Genomic DNA, 17,688 nt, shown 5'->3' on the forward strand with positions numbered 1-17,688 from the left:
TTTGAAAAACTGTGAGGACATTTGAATTGTGTTTATACACCAAACTCTAGAGTCTAAGACTAGTGAAATCCTCTAAATATAGTTGTTTTGTAAGAGGCAATGAAGAGAGCTAGACTAGGTACTGAATTGTAGCTCTGCCCTAGAAATCTTCTTGGAAGCCAGGCCCTATGGTTTTAAATAGTAAAAGAGGTCAAAGTACTAGATAAACTGCCGATACTGATGTTATCTAAGGAAGAACCATGACTTGGAAGACGGGGTATGAGTGCTGTACCTACACAGCCACATTTTGCAAAGTGAAAAATTCCTTGTTTTTTGTCTTAGCTGTGAAGACACAGTGTTTTCATTGTATGTGATTTCTTACAAAAATCTAATTCAGTCAGTCCAGTTTTCAATGTGTGGATGCGCTAACGTCTTATTCTATTAACTATTGAAGAACTTATTTAAAACACCGTCAGGATTTTAGTCCTTAGAACTTGAGATGCCCAGAGGATATAAAACATAAAAGTCAATTAGAATGCAAACGTCACATGCCTGAGTAGGACAGCATGTTATGGAAATCAAGAGGAAAGTAACAGACTTTTAGAATGCACAGTACTGATATGCTGGTCATTTGAATCCACAGGACCTGCATCTGGTGGGTTGAGTAAGAAGGTTGAATGTGATGGTTCTGTTTCAGAGTGAAAAACTCTTGACTCTAGAAAACAGCACTTTCTCTTTCTTTTATGTTCACATATTTACAGGTCACATAGGATGTCAACACGTTAATTTTTCATCTCAATAAATAGACGTTTGTGCTCAGAGTTCAAGGAGGGTCTGTTTGCTACCAAATTAGATACCATAATAATCACGATGACTTCTGTAGTTGATCAGTTACAGTATTTAAAATAGGGTACGTATGGCCAAAGGGAAAGAGTTGACACTGTAAAGTATATGTGTTTACACAAACAGATAGTATCCTTATTTGCCATCTCAGAAGTAAGTCATGGGAGTCACACTGTGGGGCCCAGAACACCAGCGGCATCCTGACAGGTGTGACTAGGATGACGCACGATGGTGCAGGTTAGAGGCGTCCTCTGTTACCCTTTGGTGGATATCCCAAGCTCTTCTGCAACTTCTTTTTTTTTTTTTTTTGCTGTACGCGGGCCTCTCACTGCCGTGGCCTCTCCCGTTGCGGAGCACAGGCTCCGGACGCTCAGGCTCAGCGGCCATGGCTCACGGGCCCAGCCGCTCCGCGGCATGTGGGATCCTCCCGGACTAGGGCACGAACCCGCGTCCCCTGCATCGGCAGGCGGACTCCCAACCACTGCGCCACCAGGGAAGCCCTCTTCTGCAACTTCTTAGCATAGCTTCATTAAGTGCAACAAAAAGCATGCACAGGGTTTCTCCCACAGGAGACCCCTCCTTGGAAAATTCTGAATTAGAAACCGTTGCCTTTGTGCAACTGGGTTAGAAATTTCACAAGGAGTTTTATGTTTTCATAAACCTTCTTGTTTTTAGGAAGAGGAGAGCTGGACTTTCTTGCTACATTTTGGCACTTCCAGGCCGAGAGAGAATCCGGAAGTGGAAGTGAATGTGAAAGCCAGGGTAAGATAGAAAGAGCGCGACGAGGAAAATAGAACTTCTGGTCATTGACATAACTTCTTCCAGGGGACTAGGTGGATGCTTGAGAAAATTCTGATTTTATGTGATCTCAGGAACTCAATATCTGCCTTAAAATGTGAGTATTAAAATACTGTGATACCCATCAAATATCAACACCAAGAGTGACTGTAATGCAAACTGTGGACCTCGAGGGATTACAATGTGTCAGTGTAGGTTCATCCCACCCTGATGGGGGATGTTTATAAAGGGGGAGGCTTTGCATGTGTGGGAAAGTTCTGTACCTACCTACCTCTCAATTTTGCTGTGAACTTAAAACTGCTCTAAAATAAATAAAGTTAAAAAAAACCCCAACAACGATGTTTCTAATGGAGAATTTGACTCTGATGAAGATATGCTCATATTAGACTGAAAGAAAATTCCTCTTCCAAGAAATAAAGCACTTATAAGGTAGATACAGCTAGAACTGCATGCAAACATTTTTTTTTTTTTCGGTACGTGGGCCTCTCACTGTTGTGGCCTCTCCCGTTGCGGAGCACAGGCTCCGGACGCGCAGGTCCAGCGGCCATGGCTCACGGGCCCAGCCGCTCCGCGGCATGTGGGATCTTCCCGGACCGGGGCACAAGCCCACGTCCCCTGCATCGGCAGGCGGACTCTCAACCACTGCGCCACCAGGGAAGCCCCCACATGCAAGCATTTTTACTTGCATCGTTCACGAATAAAATAATGCGATGAAGATGCATGTTAAAATACATACAATCTAAGGACACTCTTGACTATTGGAGCCTGCCGTCAAATTGGGCAACACACGAGCCACTCAATTGTTGCAACAGTTATTCTGACAACAAGCAAGAGTTTGATCCACATTAAAATTTCTCTCTTCCCCCTCCGAATTTATAACGAAAACTCCGAGGAAAGTACTTTCATAAAACTCTGCTCTTTTTTCTTTGATGTTGCAACTTTTGGCTGGCAAGAATCAGGAAATGGCCCTGACACTGCCGGGGAGAGAGAATACATCCATAATAACCAAACCCAAGAAAGCCATTTAAAAAGGCCTAAAAGTCCTTCACCTGGACCATACAGCTCTTAAGTAATATGTTCTCCAAACGGAGTTTTCACCAGTGTGTTGCCATCTTCCATTTTCTTAGGATATAATTTCCTTCAGGTCTGCATGAAGTTAGGGGAGACAAGTTGCCGCCAAAAATAAGAGTTTGTGTTTCTATAGCATCTGTTTTGGACAGTGTATATAAATAAGAAGAGGCCCCACCCCGGCACAGGACAAAGAAAAATACGTACCTTGTTCTGAAAATGCAACTACATGAAAAAAATGTGGGGATGGAGCCCAATATAAACACAATGTCAGAACAAAACAGAACCACCTACAAAAATCTTTCCTGAAAAAGCACCCATTCCTGAAGATGATGCATTGCACGAGGGCTCACACACAGATTTACTAGCTACCCAGAGTGGTCTTCTCACAAAGGCTTCTTTAAGGGAGAACCTTTAAGCCTTGAGGTTAAAAGAAAAAAAACAAACAGCAAGTTATGATTCTCAGATATCTGTTGCCATTCTAAATATTTAACAGAAGTTGGGTGTGGTGGGGACATGCAATTTGATCCCCAAGAGTTGCATCTTGGGTCCAATGGATTGGAGAGTGATCTGAGAATCAACATTCAGGGACAGAGGAATGAATCCCTAAGCAGCTCCACTGTTAAGAAGCGCATCAATCAGTCATTCTATGCCTTTACTTATGTTAACACTGAGACAGGCTGGGACCTGGGACCTGGGACCCTCTGCTGCAGGGCTTGCACCTGGACACATGTCTCCTTGAACAACAAGACACAAAGAAACTATGAGGGACTAAAAGTAATTGCGTGCATGTGCAGTTCGGGCAAATGATGGACAACAAGATACAAAAAGGCCAAAAAGACCAACTGCGACTTCTGAAGAGCTGGGAGCAACAGCAGGGTGCTGTGCAGGCCCCCTGCACTCGATACCACCAAGGGGTGGGCAGAACGCCTGAGCCACCACTCCCGCCCGACCCCCCGACACACCCCTTCCCTCACCCCATATTAGGAACCAGTTCGCCCCCCCTCGGGGGAACCTGTTACTTGTTCTCACTCCCCCACCTGCTGCAGCAGGGGCCCCAATAAAGCCTTGCCTGAATTTCTTGTCTGGTCTCTAATCAATTTCTATTTATTAAAGAAGGCCAAGAACCCTGGTCGGTATCGACATATATATATATATATATATAATTTATTTATTATACAGACGTATATGTACGTTCACATGCGTGTCTGTGTATCGCAGTATTTTTAATGCATGTGACTGCAAATTGGATGGGAGACTTTTTCAACTGCAGGCTCCCCAGCACATTGCAGGAGTCGAGCATCCCTAGATCCCTGACGTTAAATATTAGACGTATCCTCCAGTCACAGTGAAATCCCCAAATACCCACACATATCCCCAAACACACCCTGGAGAGCACTACTGCCCTGGCTGGGAATTACTTCGTGAACGCGCTGACAGGCGAGACAGGGATTATTCCCTCTTGAGGTTCCGGCAACCAGAGGCCAGCTTTGCTGAGTTCAGCACCGCACCTCAGCCAGGGGCTTTTTGCAGGGAGCCCCATCCACCACCAAGACCGAGCTTGGCAGGGAGACTTCTTCCAACTTCCCCACTTAGACTGTTTGCTTTCACCAGTGCCCCACGCTGATCTACCCTCTTTGATTTGCTGACATTGATAAGTGAAAGGAAGCAAATGCAGGAAGTCAGAGGAAAAAAATCAACTTTGGATTTTGTTCAAACTGTAAAGAACAAACATATACTATACCTTCAGTCTACATAGATGACCCTTCATTTTCTGGTATTTCTTTTTAAGTTTAATGAATTATTTCAAACATTTTAGAAGTGTTAGAGTTTACTTTCTCTACCTTACCGTGTTCAAATACTCTAATGTGGTTTAAAAAAGAAGTGGTTGCAAAGTACTCTGGGAAAGATAGACACAGAAAATATTAAATGAGGGTCCTGTCTAAAATGGGGAAATCAGATGCTTACAATGTATCAGACACTGTGGTAGATGTTTTGTAAATTCCTTTCGTTTATATCCTCACACCATGCGTGGTAGATACTGTTACCACCATTTTATACATGAGAAAACTGAGCCAAAGAAAGTTTAAGAAACTCTGAAAAGTACTAATAAGACATATCTCACTTTTAGAATGCATGAGTTTAAAAGTTAACGTGTTTTGTTTTGTTTTGTTTTTTTGCGGTACGCGGGCCTCTCACTGTTGTGGCCTCTCCCGTTGCAGAGCACAGGCTCCGGACGCGCGGGCCCAGCCACTCCGTGGCATGTGGGATCCTCCCGGACCGGGCACGAAGCCGTGTCCCCTGCATCGGCAGGCGGACTCCCAGCCACTGCGCCACCAGGGAAGCCCAAAAGTTAACGTGTTTCTAACTTTGACACCAATACAAATATTTTGACACCAATTAAAATGTAAATACATGTTCTTCACCTTCATCCTCATGGAATCCAAAGATAGCCCCTTTGTTGAAACTAAATGTATTTCTGTTATTTTCAATGATTTGCTCAAAGAAGTGTGAAAGAGAAATGATATCTGTTGATCATCCCAGGACTTTTCAGGAGACCTAGACTCTTCCTGTATGCCCTGAGAGTTAAAGATAGAACAAATGTACCCTTCTGGCCCAGCTGTAGATACACCCAGAATGTCACATGGCCTTGAGATGTTTGGTAGAAAACCAAAAAAGAAACAAAGGCTTCATCTATATGTGGCAAGGGTGTAACCCTGGAAACAAGGGTGTAACCCTGGAAACAAGGATGGGTAGGCACCTGCCACCTGCTTGCTACTCACTGCCCTTCTCCTTCCCTTTCTTCCTTCCTTCTTTCCATCTCCCAGGGAATATTTACTAATGCCTAATAAATGCCGGGCTTTGCGCTCGTGTCCATCTGCCCCATCTCTCAGAGGCTTCTTACTCAGAACATTTTCTCACCTAATCTGTCCGCCCTCTGCTTTAGGAATACGTCCTTGGTTTTTTCTATTCTTCTTGTTCTGGCCCGACTATTAGGAATGCTCTGTCCCATGATCATTTTCGTTGTTGTCCTTTTTTTTTTTTTTGCCACGATTCTGGTTTGGAGAGCAACAGTTACAGAGCACGGTGCTGTTTTCCTTCCCACCTCCAGCTTGCCTCCCTCAAGACATTTCTCTAGTTGGAATGTTAAATCTTGGAAAATGGTGGTGACTTATTACATCTACCCTCTGCCCATCTCCCTGATGCCCTGTGGCTGGAACTGGGACCCTATGGAATTAGATGGTGGTGTGATTTTTTTCCTGGGCCAGCTCATGCTCCTACATTTTGGTTTTCCAAGAAAAATGGTCTTTGGTTGGACCTTTGATTTTTTCACTTTTAAGGAAAAAAATCAGCCACATGGCTTAAGACCTGAAGATCTAGTTTCTCTTCACGGCCTTCTTCAGAATGATCCAACTTTCACTGTGCTTGGAAGACATTCATCAGGGTTCCAGCTGACCGCGTCCTCGTGCCATTGAAGAAAAGATTTCTTCTCTCTTTTCTTTTCTTTTTCTTTGTTAATTTTGTTGTTTTGGCTGTATTTTGTGGAGGACTGCCAAATAAAAGTGCCTTTACTCAGTCGTCTTCTTCAGAGGTCCTGACCTAGGCAGATTAAATGGAATTTGTCAAGACACTTAAATGTCATGCAAGGGAACCGTTACTCAGCCTGCTTATACACAGGGAAATAAACTCAGATTTTTTCCCCCAGTAATTTCTAGATTAATACAGGTAGCTTATGAATTACTTTGAAGTTCTCAGCGTAAATTGTTTACTAATTGTGGATCCTAAGTGACACTAAAGGAAGGTTTAGCAGGAACCTGAGGTCACTTCATTTAATCTGTAGACTTCAATCTCTTTTCCGTCATGGAGGAAAGAATAGATGAGAACATGAGTGGAGCTTTTTCATCTCAGATTGTCAGAGGGAAGAGCAGAGCAGAGGAAGCCGGGAAAGACACAGTCGAAAATGATACAGGGCTACCTAGAGCTGATGTCAGTGTGTGTCTGTATGTGTGAATGCATAAAACGTGTGTGAAAAGTTGGGAAGCCTAAGTGGTAATTCCCGGGAGCAGTCAGACTAAAGTGATTTTCAAGTACTGACGGGCATCGGTTCCCAACTCATCCCTGGTGCCCATCTTTGACAAAGTCTGAACAGAAGCATTCTCTGGGTCAGAAAGACCACTGGAAACACTAGCCATAAATCTAAGATATTATTAATGGCATACTTTTTTTTTTTTTGGCTGTGTTGGGTCTTCGTGTCTGTGCGAGGGCTTTCTCTAGTTGCGGCGAGCGGGGGCCACTCTTCATCGCGGTGCGCGGGCCTCTCACTGTTGCAGCCTCTCTTGTTGCGGAGCACAGGCTCCAGACACACAGGCTCAGTAGTTGTGGCCCACAGGCCCAGTTGCTCCGCGGCATGTGGGATCTTCCCAGACCGGGGCTCAAACCTGTGTCCCCTGCATTGGCAGGCAGATTCTCAACCACTGCACCACCAGGGAAGCCCTAATACTTTTAATTGTATCTCTGTAAAATCATATCACTGCTGCTGAATTTTAGAGGCTGAAGGTGACATTTTCTTTTTTTTTTAATTTTTATTGGAGTAGAGTTGATTTACAATGTTGTGTTAGTTTCAGGTGTACAGCAAAGTGAATCGGTTATACATAGAAACACATCCACTCTTTTTTAGATTCTTTTCCATGTAGGTTATTGCGGAGTATTGAGTAGAGCTCCCTGTGCTCCACTCCCCATTCATCCCTCACCCCCTCCTCCCCCGTAACCATAAGTTTGTTTTCTACATCTGTGAGTCTATTTCTGTTTTGTAAATAAGCCCCTTTGTATCATTTTTTTTAGATTCCACATATAAGTGATGTCATATGGTGTTTGTCTTTCTCTGTCTGACTTACTTCACTCAGCATGATCATCTCTAGGTCCATCCATGTTGCTGCAAATGGCATTATTTTGTTCTTTTTTTATTATAGCTGAGGGACATTTTCTAAAAGATGTCCCAGATTAGGAAAACCAGAGGGAAGAAAGATTAAGACTGACTAGGTCTTACCTGGAAGAAAGGAGAATCTCTAAAGGTGTGTTCTCCTTTTAAGGCCCCTAAGGAATTAGTCTGTTACCTGTAACTTTCTGGAAGGCCCTTCCGGAGCCGCAGGGAGCAGCTTATCTGCCTCTAAGTCCAAACGATTCAATAAAACATTCATTCAGCCATCTTAATCCCCTTATACACGGAGTGTCGATCCTTTCCATAGGTTTTCAAGAAACCATATTTTTCAGGGTTGGTTGGTTTGTTTGTTTTGTCATCCCACTCTTTATTCCTCATCTTCTTCAAACACAAAATTTTCAAACTTCACCTTCAAATGGGCCAGGGAAGCAGGACAAGTTCTAGAGAATTATGAGGTTGATGAAGCTTTTCTTTGTCTCTCTTACTTTTAAGCCACCCACCAGGATACCTTCTGCTGCAAAAGTATTTGCTGAGGATTACCAGAAACCTCTGGGAATACGAAGAATGCAGTTTGTACAGAAAAGTGGAAGCAGCAAGGAAGGGAATGATGGCCTGGTAGCCAGGCCGAAATATCCAGGAGACAGATTCTCCATCGATGAGGACGTGTTGTAGCCTAGTAAGATGGAAGTTTCTCAGGGTCCTGAGTCAGTGAAGGGTTGATGTATCCATTGGAAAAATCATCCACACCAAGCATGGCACTGACCAGTTTGTCTGCCTGGAAATTGTTTCTTTCGTGGCATGTGGAAGCTGGTAGACACGAAGGAGATACCTTCTCCTATCCTTCCCCCTCCAGTGAAGGGTTCTCCATAACCTTCTCCTATCCTTCCCCCTCCTGTGAAGGGCTTTCCATAACGTTAATCTTTCAACAGGTCTCACGGTGGATCACCCTGGTGTATGTTCATCTTCTTGGGTGAGTTTGACTTTTGGACACGGAGACAAGTACCTTCAAGACCTTAGGCACCGAATCCAGCCCAGTCAACAAGATTCATGGAACACCTGTGCTCCTGCAACTGGGATAGCACTTTGACAAATCAACTAACAGAAAGGTCATGAGACATCGGTAGAATTTTCGTAACTAAACACCGTTCAGTTTCCTTAGATCATGCTTCCTCTTTGTGGCACAAACTCAAATTGCGTGGTGAAAGCATGGTTGGAATACACAGTGTATGTGGATTCCAGAACTGCATGATTCTCTGGAGCTGGAAGCACGAGGAAATCCTGAGATGGAAGAAAATGTGCCTTGCATATAAGTCAGAAGGAATTAAACTGTCCATGCAGCCGTCTAACGAACCTGTCAAGATGCCAATTTCTGGCTGTCGTGTGCATCAGCTGTGCGCGCTGATAGATCCCTGGCCTCCTCTGCTTCCATTCCTGCCACCAGAGAAGGGGCAGCAGCTTTGTCCACTGCAAACTAAGACTGTATAACAAGGCTAACAGAGCACCATGGGTCAAGTTGCAGCAGGAGTGCTGGCAAATACATGGGAATGAGTCAACACAGGATTAGAACAAAGAATGTAATTCATGGAACCATCTCAAATGTACATGTTGGGATGTGCTGAATCGTCCGGCTGGAGTGGCTATGTCGCAGCATGTGAAGGTGATTTACATAATTGTGAACTGGTGCCCACAGAACCAACGTGACTTGGAAATTTACAACCCTGAAATCACGGAAGATGTACACAGAGGCAGACACAACCTGCAGTACACAAAACCCATGACAGCCCTTGACTACTGTTAAATATTTAGTGAACTCCAATAGGACACAGCTAGGATGGGACTGGTGGCTCCTTGAACTACTGAAGGGCCAAGCCTGGGCCCCCTCCCACCTAAGAATGAAAAGGTTACATTGTTGCAAGTGAGTGTGGTAACCTGGATTCAGCTCAACTGGAAGAGTTTAGGAATGTGAACAGAAGCGTTACTCTGAATCTATCTGCCTTCCAGAAGCCTTCTGATGTGTCTACCTATAAATACCCTTCCCACCCTCAAAATCAATGTGTATTCTTTAACCTTCCAATCAGCCCTCTCTCCTGACTCCAGTTTCTTTTTTTTTTCTTTTTAGAATTTTTTTTTTTTTGACGTGGACCATGTTTAAAATCTGGATTGAATTTGTTACAATATCGCTTCCGTTTTACGTTTTGGTTTTTTGGTTGCGAGGCGTGTGGGATCTTCACTCCCTGACCAGGGATCGAACCCATGTCTCCTGCATCGGAAGGCGAAGTCTCAGTCACTGGACCACCAGGGAAGTCTTCTGATTCCTCTGTTTCTTAATTCAGCCATGCCGAGACCAGCTTTGATGCTTCCAGCCACCTTCTCCTCCACCGTGATTTAAACAGTTGCTACGTCATGTACATCCCTTTTCTGAATCATCTCTGGAGACAATCCCTTCCTTTCCATTCTCAAGTCCAAGTACTTATAGCCTCTTATGGCCTCTCACCTGAACTATTGAGCCATAGGCGCTTAATTAGTCTACAAAGCTCCATCTTCATCTCCTATCCCTCCAGTCACCTGTGTGCATTGGGCCCGTCATCTTCCTAAAAAGCCCATCATTTTAGCTTCTTAAAGAGCGACATCATTCCCTTATTCACAAGACTTCAGTGGTTGCTCACAACCTTCTATTTCAAGAAAAATCATTTAAAGTCCTTAAGCTACGTTCCAATCATATTCCTCGTTAATGTCACAGAGTAGCTACCCCCTAGACGAGGGCTTCTCATTGACATATTGGACTGAACACTTGCTCTTCACGGGGGCCTGTCCTGTGCACTGTAGAATGTTTAGCAGCATATCTGTCTAGATGCTGATAGCACCCAGCCCCACAACTGCAGCAACCAAAAAGGCCTCTAGACATTGTCAAAAGTTCTGGGGTAGCAAAATTCCTGCCCTAGACAAGATGGGTGTCTTAAGGTTCTTAAGATATGCCTTAGGTCTCCCATGTTTATATGTGGGTTTGCAGTGGGTGCTCTGCTTGCAATGTCCCGCCTGCCACCTTTATCCCTTCAAACCATACTCATCATTTCAGGTTTATCTCCAAAGCTCCCCGGTACCATCGTCCTCTCTGTTTTAACCAGCCTTCCTGAATAGAAATATTTTCCTTTGCCTTTGGATCCCCACAGCACTTGCTGTATTTCCTAAACCATTTACCTTATCTTGACCATTTTCCTTCAACCTGACTGCTAAAAAAATTCACAGAAGCAAATTTGGGGCCCATTAGACAAACATATAAATATTAACGGCATGCCTTATATAAGCTACTCTCTATTCTGTTTTAATTTTACTTCCCTTCTATTTCGCCTCTAGCAAATCTATTGTATCTTTTTGTATGAATTTTTTACTGGTGTCTAAATACTAAAAGAAAAAAGTCTTCATGTAATTATCTCAAACTCACTGATGAATACAATAACGCGATGCTCTCTTTTATCAAATGTGATAGGAAATAAACCACAGCCTCTTTACAGAGAGAAAAAACAAACAAACCAGAGTGAGCCGGACCCTCAGAACCATCTGCACCTTCCTCTTCCTTTTTACTTGAGGAACCTGGAATCTGGGAGGAGAAAGTGGCCTTCCCGAGGTGGTAGATCCAGCCTGTTACAGTCAAGATAAGTGTCCAGGCTCCTGTTCAGAACTATTGTACTAGACCATTTGTTCCTCACATGGGTTCCACGGGTCAGTGTCTTGTGCACCACTGGGGAACTTATTAGTAATGCAAATTCTGGGGCCCCTTCTCAAGCCTGCTACTTAGACATTCTGGGGTGAGGGCCTTCTCTCTATGCTTGTCTCGTGCAGGAACTCTCAAGCTCCGGTGCATCAGAATGACTCAGAGGACCCGCTTACATTCAGAGTGGTCCTCTACCACGGGCAGTGCTGGGTGAGAGGTAAGGGATGCAGATTCGCAAGAGCAGACTGGGGAAGGCGGCTGTGCTCAGTATCAAGGGAACAACCTGACCTACTTCCTGGAATGTACAACTTAATGCTGATTCCTTTGTTGACGTAGTAGAAATCTTTACTCCACTTGAATCACCGTAGTGTCTGTTTCATCTTAATTTAGGAGCATAATGAGTTTGCATCACATTTAAAATAAAAACCCACTAAAATTCATTCAGCTCGGATTTTTATCATGTACTGTAGGGTGCAGAAATGCTAAGCATAGGCATATCTGTCTTAGCGGAAAAAAAATAGATGAAAATGCAAACAAGTTCTAGGCATTTTCAGAATGATTTGTTTAAATACAGTGCTTAAACATATAATGACATCCACTAAAATTAAGAAATAGAACATACATACAAAAGCCAATAGAAGAAGAAACAAAGACAAATACATTGATATATTAATGGACGGAGAAGAAAGAGAAGGGGCAAAGGAAAATAGAAAACATGATTATTCATAATATAATAGTCATAGATGTTCTCCTCAAATTTGTTATAAAAATCAGACATGTAAAAATAATCAGACATAAAAAGATAGAGAATAAAGGGTGAAAAATAAAGATATACTGGATAAATACCAAAACCAAACCAAACCAAACCCTAAAACAGCATTACCACATTAATGTCTGACAAAAAATAAATAATTCAAGGCAAAAAGATAATTATTTTGTTCGATAAAGTTACAATTTGCCGATAAGATTTAACAACCATTACCGTGAGCAATATATCAGTATATCATAGTGATATATCACATAACAATATATCTTATATCAATATATTAATATATCATAACTTAATATATCTTTGAAATATACAGGAAGCAAGTGCCCTTAAAGACAAGTAGAAATGGACTATTCCACCATTACGGTAGAGATTTAAACAGACTTAGTTCAGTAGTCAAGAGATTAAACAGATAAAAAATATTTAAGGGTACTGAATATTTGAATTATATAATGATAACATATAGACTTATATGTTATCATTATATGTTATATAAACATATAGACTTTGTACCTAACAAAGGGCAAATATACTTTTATTTCAGTCATGGCATATTCCCAAGAAAATGGCCATTATGTTGTAAAGAAAATAATATATTATGTTTTCTGACCACAGTTCAATAAAATTATATATTAAAAACAAAAGGAATGAGATAGGCTCCTTACACACACACACACACACGAAAGCACACACAAAAAAACAAATATCCAGCTGGACATTTTTAAAGACTCTTTTTGATAACCTTTGGGTTATTACAAAGTACTCAGACACTTTTAATAAATAAATAAACATGAGAATGCGGCAGGTCCAAAAACTTACGGATTTTGGCAAAAGTGATACTCAGATGATATTTTATAGACTAATCATTATTATAAAACAAAGAAAACAAGAATAGGAAAAATGAACAACAAGTTCAACTCAAAAATCTCAATAAGACCTGAAAAAGAGGTATATTTTCATGGTAAAAAATATGAAAACTATAAATAGATTATAAAGAAAAAAATGAGAATCACCAACAATCCCATCATTATTATTATTTCCTTTCCTGTAACCATAACACATATAGTAAATAATAAATAATTCAGGTCAAATGCCTCAAATTATTTGATGTTTGTACAGTTTCTGGGTTGAACTTCCCCTTTCATCTTACCAATGTCAAAAGCAAGACTCCTTAAAAATGAGGCCCCTGGGCATCATCGTGAGTGCATTTAGTTTCATGCGCGTGTGTGTATGTGTTAGGGTGGGGTGATGGGCAAAAGGAACCTCCTCATAATTCTTTGTCAGGAATTTGGCTTTCTTTTTAAAAAAAATTTGTCGAAAAGAAAATAGATGGTTCATTTTAGCACATTTTCCAGAAAGCTTTCGGTGACTTGAAAATTTGGTAAAGATTTGACCTGCAAAATGAAGTGATGAAGATGGTGAAGAAAAAAAATATACATATATCTGCAAGGAAGTGATAGCGAAGGAATCCTTCAGAGTCCAATGAGGGGAAATCAGTTTGGGCTCCAAGGTTAACAGAGGAGGTTTTCTTACACAACCAACCCTGATAGAAATATTACCAAACTTCTCTCAAAGAGCAAGGCTGCTTTTGTTTGGCTAGAAGGTCCAGGAAGAGCCAACCTTTTGCACTTGGAAAGCCGTTGTGTTTTGGGGCAATAAAGCCATTTTGTTCAGCTGAAGGCATCTGGGGCACCTAATGCATTTCTTGTTCAGGCATTGACCCGACTAGGAGGTGTGCCAGGAGACTACACACTTCTCCCGGAATAAATGAGAATAAGGAACGACCAGTGTGTCCAAACAAGCTGTGAAATCCTATCCCTCTTGCGTCCTGAAAAGAGTCCAGTGCCCCAAGATAGAGGAAATCGATTCTGTAATCTGATAGGTTTGGCATTTTGCCAAGAATAACAACTTCCCTTCCCGTAGCAGCAGGCTCCAGGTGCATAAGTGCCACCTTACACACTCCAGTGCAAAAAAAATGAAAACCACCTTGGCATTTAATGCATATAATATAAGATGACAGGTAATGGGATGGATTTTCTCAGCAAGAGTGGAAAAGAGTCTGCTTGCATTTCTTGCACAGACACTGTACTGGAGGTCTTCTGCTTTGATTGCCAAAGTCAGAGCACAAATATAGAAATATAAAATTAGATTACTGTAATTGTTGTTCTCATTTCCTTCATGCTACTGTAAGCTCTTTGTAAGCTCAATACCCATCATAGTTCTAGGTGCTTGATGCTTGGTGAACGTTTCCCAAATGCGACAAGCTCCCTTCTTTCTGGGTGCACTTAAATGTCTTGAATTTGGAGTCAAAACTATCTATATGAGAAAATGAAAAACTGCTACTACAAGTATAAAACTAATAGATGTATAGTACTTTATAATTTATGAAGCACTTTTACAAAACCTCTCTCCCTTTAAATCTCACAAAATTCTGTTTTTATTCTTATTTTCCAGTGAGCAAACTAAGGCTCAAAAGTCTTAAGTCCTTAGAAAGGCAAGTTTTTGCAGCCATTTCTCTGCAGAAGATGACTCAGGCTGCAAATCATATTTCACTAAGTGGGGTTAAATGCATCTTACACAGAAATAAAAAGAAACGGGAGAAATCAAATCTGTTACACAAAACTTATAGGTGGTTCCTTAAAGAATTTCTTAGAATGGCAAGTTTCTTTAAGGAAAATAAATACGTGAACAATATATATATATATGTTAACATACATGTGAAGTTCCTCAAACACAGCTTTAAGTATCTGCATGGCTCTGGGTTCAGATGGATTGTTTCTGGGGGTTTTGCTGCTGATGTTGTTGATTTGTTTTCGTTTTTGTTTTCTCCACATCAACCTACAAGAACTCAACTCCTCTGTGCCACTGATATGGACGGAGTAATAACCTCCTCTGAGTGGTTGTTCCGTACATCTAGTTACAAAGGTCTGGAAATACTAGATTCATTAAAGTAAAAATTTCCAAGCTTAGGTAGGTATTCAAGGAAATTCTTCAGTTCCTTTTTTTCTTTCTTTCTCTTTTCTTTTTTTTTTTTGCAAGCATGTAGCTGGTTTTCATATGCATTGAAACAATACAGCTAGTCTAGTTTTACAAATGGCACTATCTGGACCAGCATTTTTTTTTTTTTTTTTTTTTACAAAAAATAGTATCGTATTCTAGCTCACCAGACACACCTTGTACCTTTGCATTTTCCTTTTTAAGTAAATCCTATATTGCACAGAGCTTCATGCAAATCACTAGCAGGAAATAGCAACCTAAGCCCTTTTTATTTTATTTTATCTTTTATTTATTTATTTTTTTGCGGTACGCGGGCCTCTCACTGTTGTGGCCTCTCCCGTTGCGGAGCACAGGCTCCGGACGCGCAGGCTCAGCGGCCATGGCTCACGGGCCCAGCCGCTCCGCGGCATGTGGGATCTTCCCGGACCGGGGCACGAACCCGTGTCCCCTGCATCGGCAGGCAGACTCTCAACCACTGCGCCACCAGGGAAGCCCCCTAAGCCCTTTTTAAATCATGCCAATGTGCAGGTTCAGGACTGCCTTATTTCACTTAAGGATGGTGGGAAGAAGAGGTCACGTTTTCTTCTAGCCAACGTAATTCATCAGTCCATTAGAAGGTGTAAACTTCTAATGGGGGCAGACTCTTTACATCCTGACCCCTTTCTCCCAGGTGAGTATTGCAATAGGACCACTGCTGAGGTCTTTGCATCTCCGTCCCCCATCTCTCTGTTGTGAAACAGCTTGTTTATTGCAAGTAGCAACAGGATTTAAAAAAAAATTTTTTTTGTTGCCCTTCACTAATTGCTGTTTTGGCATTCTCCTATCCACTTCTTTTTATTATCCTAGAAAATGATCATACACCTATAGAATGTTTAAGACCGGTGAACGCCTGAAGGCAGAGCAATTTCAGTTGGTGCCAGTGAGCTTATTAGATGGTCCAATATGAGCAGACCCTGGAAGTGGACCTTGTTTTAGGAGACTCTACATTCATAGAACACGTATAAGCCAGGACAAGGTAGAATTTCCCAAGCAAGGCTCACTGCCTTATCTTGGCAAATCTGTGCCTCGCTTCAATTAAACCTTACAGGAAGACTCCTGCTGGAAAAGTTCAAATGTTTCAGAATAGAAGGGAGAAGAGAGCTGTACACCAAGGCAAAAGTACATACTGTATTTATCATCCAACACAGCTCTTTATATAATTACATCCTGGTGCACGTTTTATTTTTGGTTCTTGAATAAAGTCACTCAGATTAAATTAAGGAGTATGCAGGAGAAGGTGCTTCGATGCTTCTTTCTGTTTCCATGGCAACCCTGGGGCATCTTCTTCAGCTGCCTCATTGACTGGATGTGCCCGAGTGATGCAGGCTGTAACTTTCAGCGGAGCCTGCAAAGGAAGGGAGGAGGCCTCTGACCACCAAGAGCTCATGGCAGGACTGAAGAAAACCTCGGCACGGAGGATCCACTTTCCTTAGTTTTTTTTTTTTTTTAATAAATTTATTTTCTATTTTTATTTTTTGGCTGTGCTGGGTCTTTGTTGCTGCGTGCGGGCTTTCTCTGGTTGCAGCGAGCGGGGGCTACTCTTCGTTGCGGTGCACGGGCTTCTCATGGCGGTGGCTTCTCTTGTTGCGGAGCATGGGCTCTAGGAGCGCGGGCTTCAGTAGTTGTGGCTCGCGGTCTCAGTAGTTGTGGCTCGTGGGCTCTAGAACGCAGGGTCAGTAGTTGTGGATCATGGGCTCTAGAGCGCAGGCCCAGTAGTTGTGGCGCACAGGCTTCGTTGCTCCGCGGCATGTGGAATCTTCCCGGACCAGAGCTCAAACCCGTGTCCCCTGCCTTGGCAGGCAGATTCTTAACCACTGTGCCACCAGGGAAGCCTCTCTCCTTAGTTTTTGTATGAATGGTTGTCATCTGAGGGTGCTTTGCCAAGTGTTGTCAGGGATGTGTCCACACTTGCCTTTGAAATGTCTCTATTGGTACATAATCTGTTTTCATGGGTCTAAGTGCCTAATGCAGCTGTTCATATATTTTAAAGGAAACTCCTAGATGCTATTTAGTGAAACATGCTCTCTTTGTCTGCAGGATCAAATAAAATGTTGCTTAACTGGGACTTTAAACATACAAGTGTTTTAGCAAAAATTTGAAAAACAAAAGCCAAATAGAACGACACAGTGTGAGATTTGATTCATTTGTTCGTTATACAGCAGGGAACCCAGATACTTGCCCAAAGGCGAGGATAATTTCACAGACCTAATCTAAGCAGTGTCTGGGGTCAGAGCAGTCATTTAGCAGGAAGAAGTAAAGGAACAGCATCTTAGGGGACAAAGTTTTTACAAAACTACCTCAAATGATTCCCAATAAGGTGTTGCAGAAATATTTGAATCCATGGTCACAACCCTGGAAAAATATTTAATCAAGTGAAGATCTCTGTGCAGTGCCTAATAAGTCATAAGTATTCAACAACTGGTACTTATAATTATACAGAGACATTTTGTATATAAAACTCAGTTTTAAGACAAAATGAATATATAGTGGTACCACCCTTTTTCCAAACTGTGTCCTATTGAAGACAAAATCCATACAGAAAGT

The sequence above is a fragment of the Pseudorca crassidens genome, chromosome 19 (assembly GCF_039906515.1).
Source record: "Pseudorca crassidens isolate mPseCra1 chromosome 19, mPseCra1.hap1, whole genome shotgun sequence".
Lineage (NCBI taxonomy): Eukaryota > Metazoa > Chordata > Mammalia > Artiodactyla > Delphinidae > Pseudorca > Pseudorca crassidens.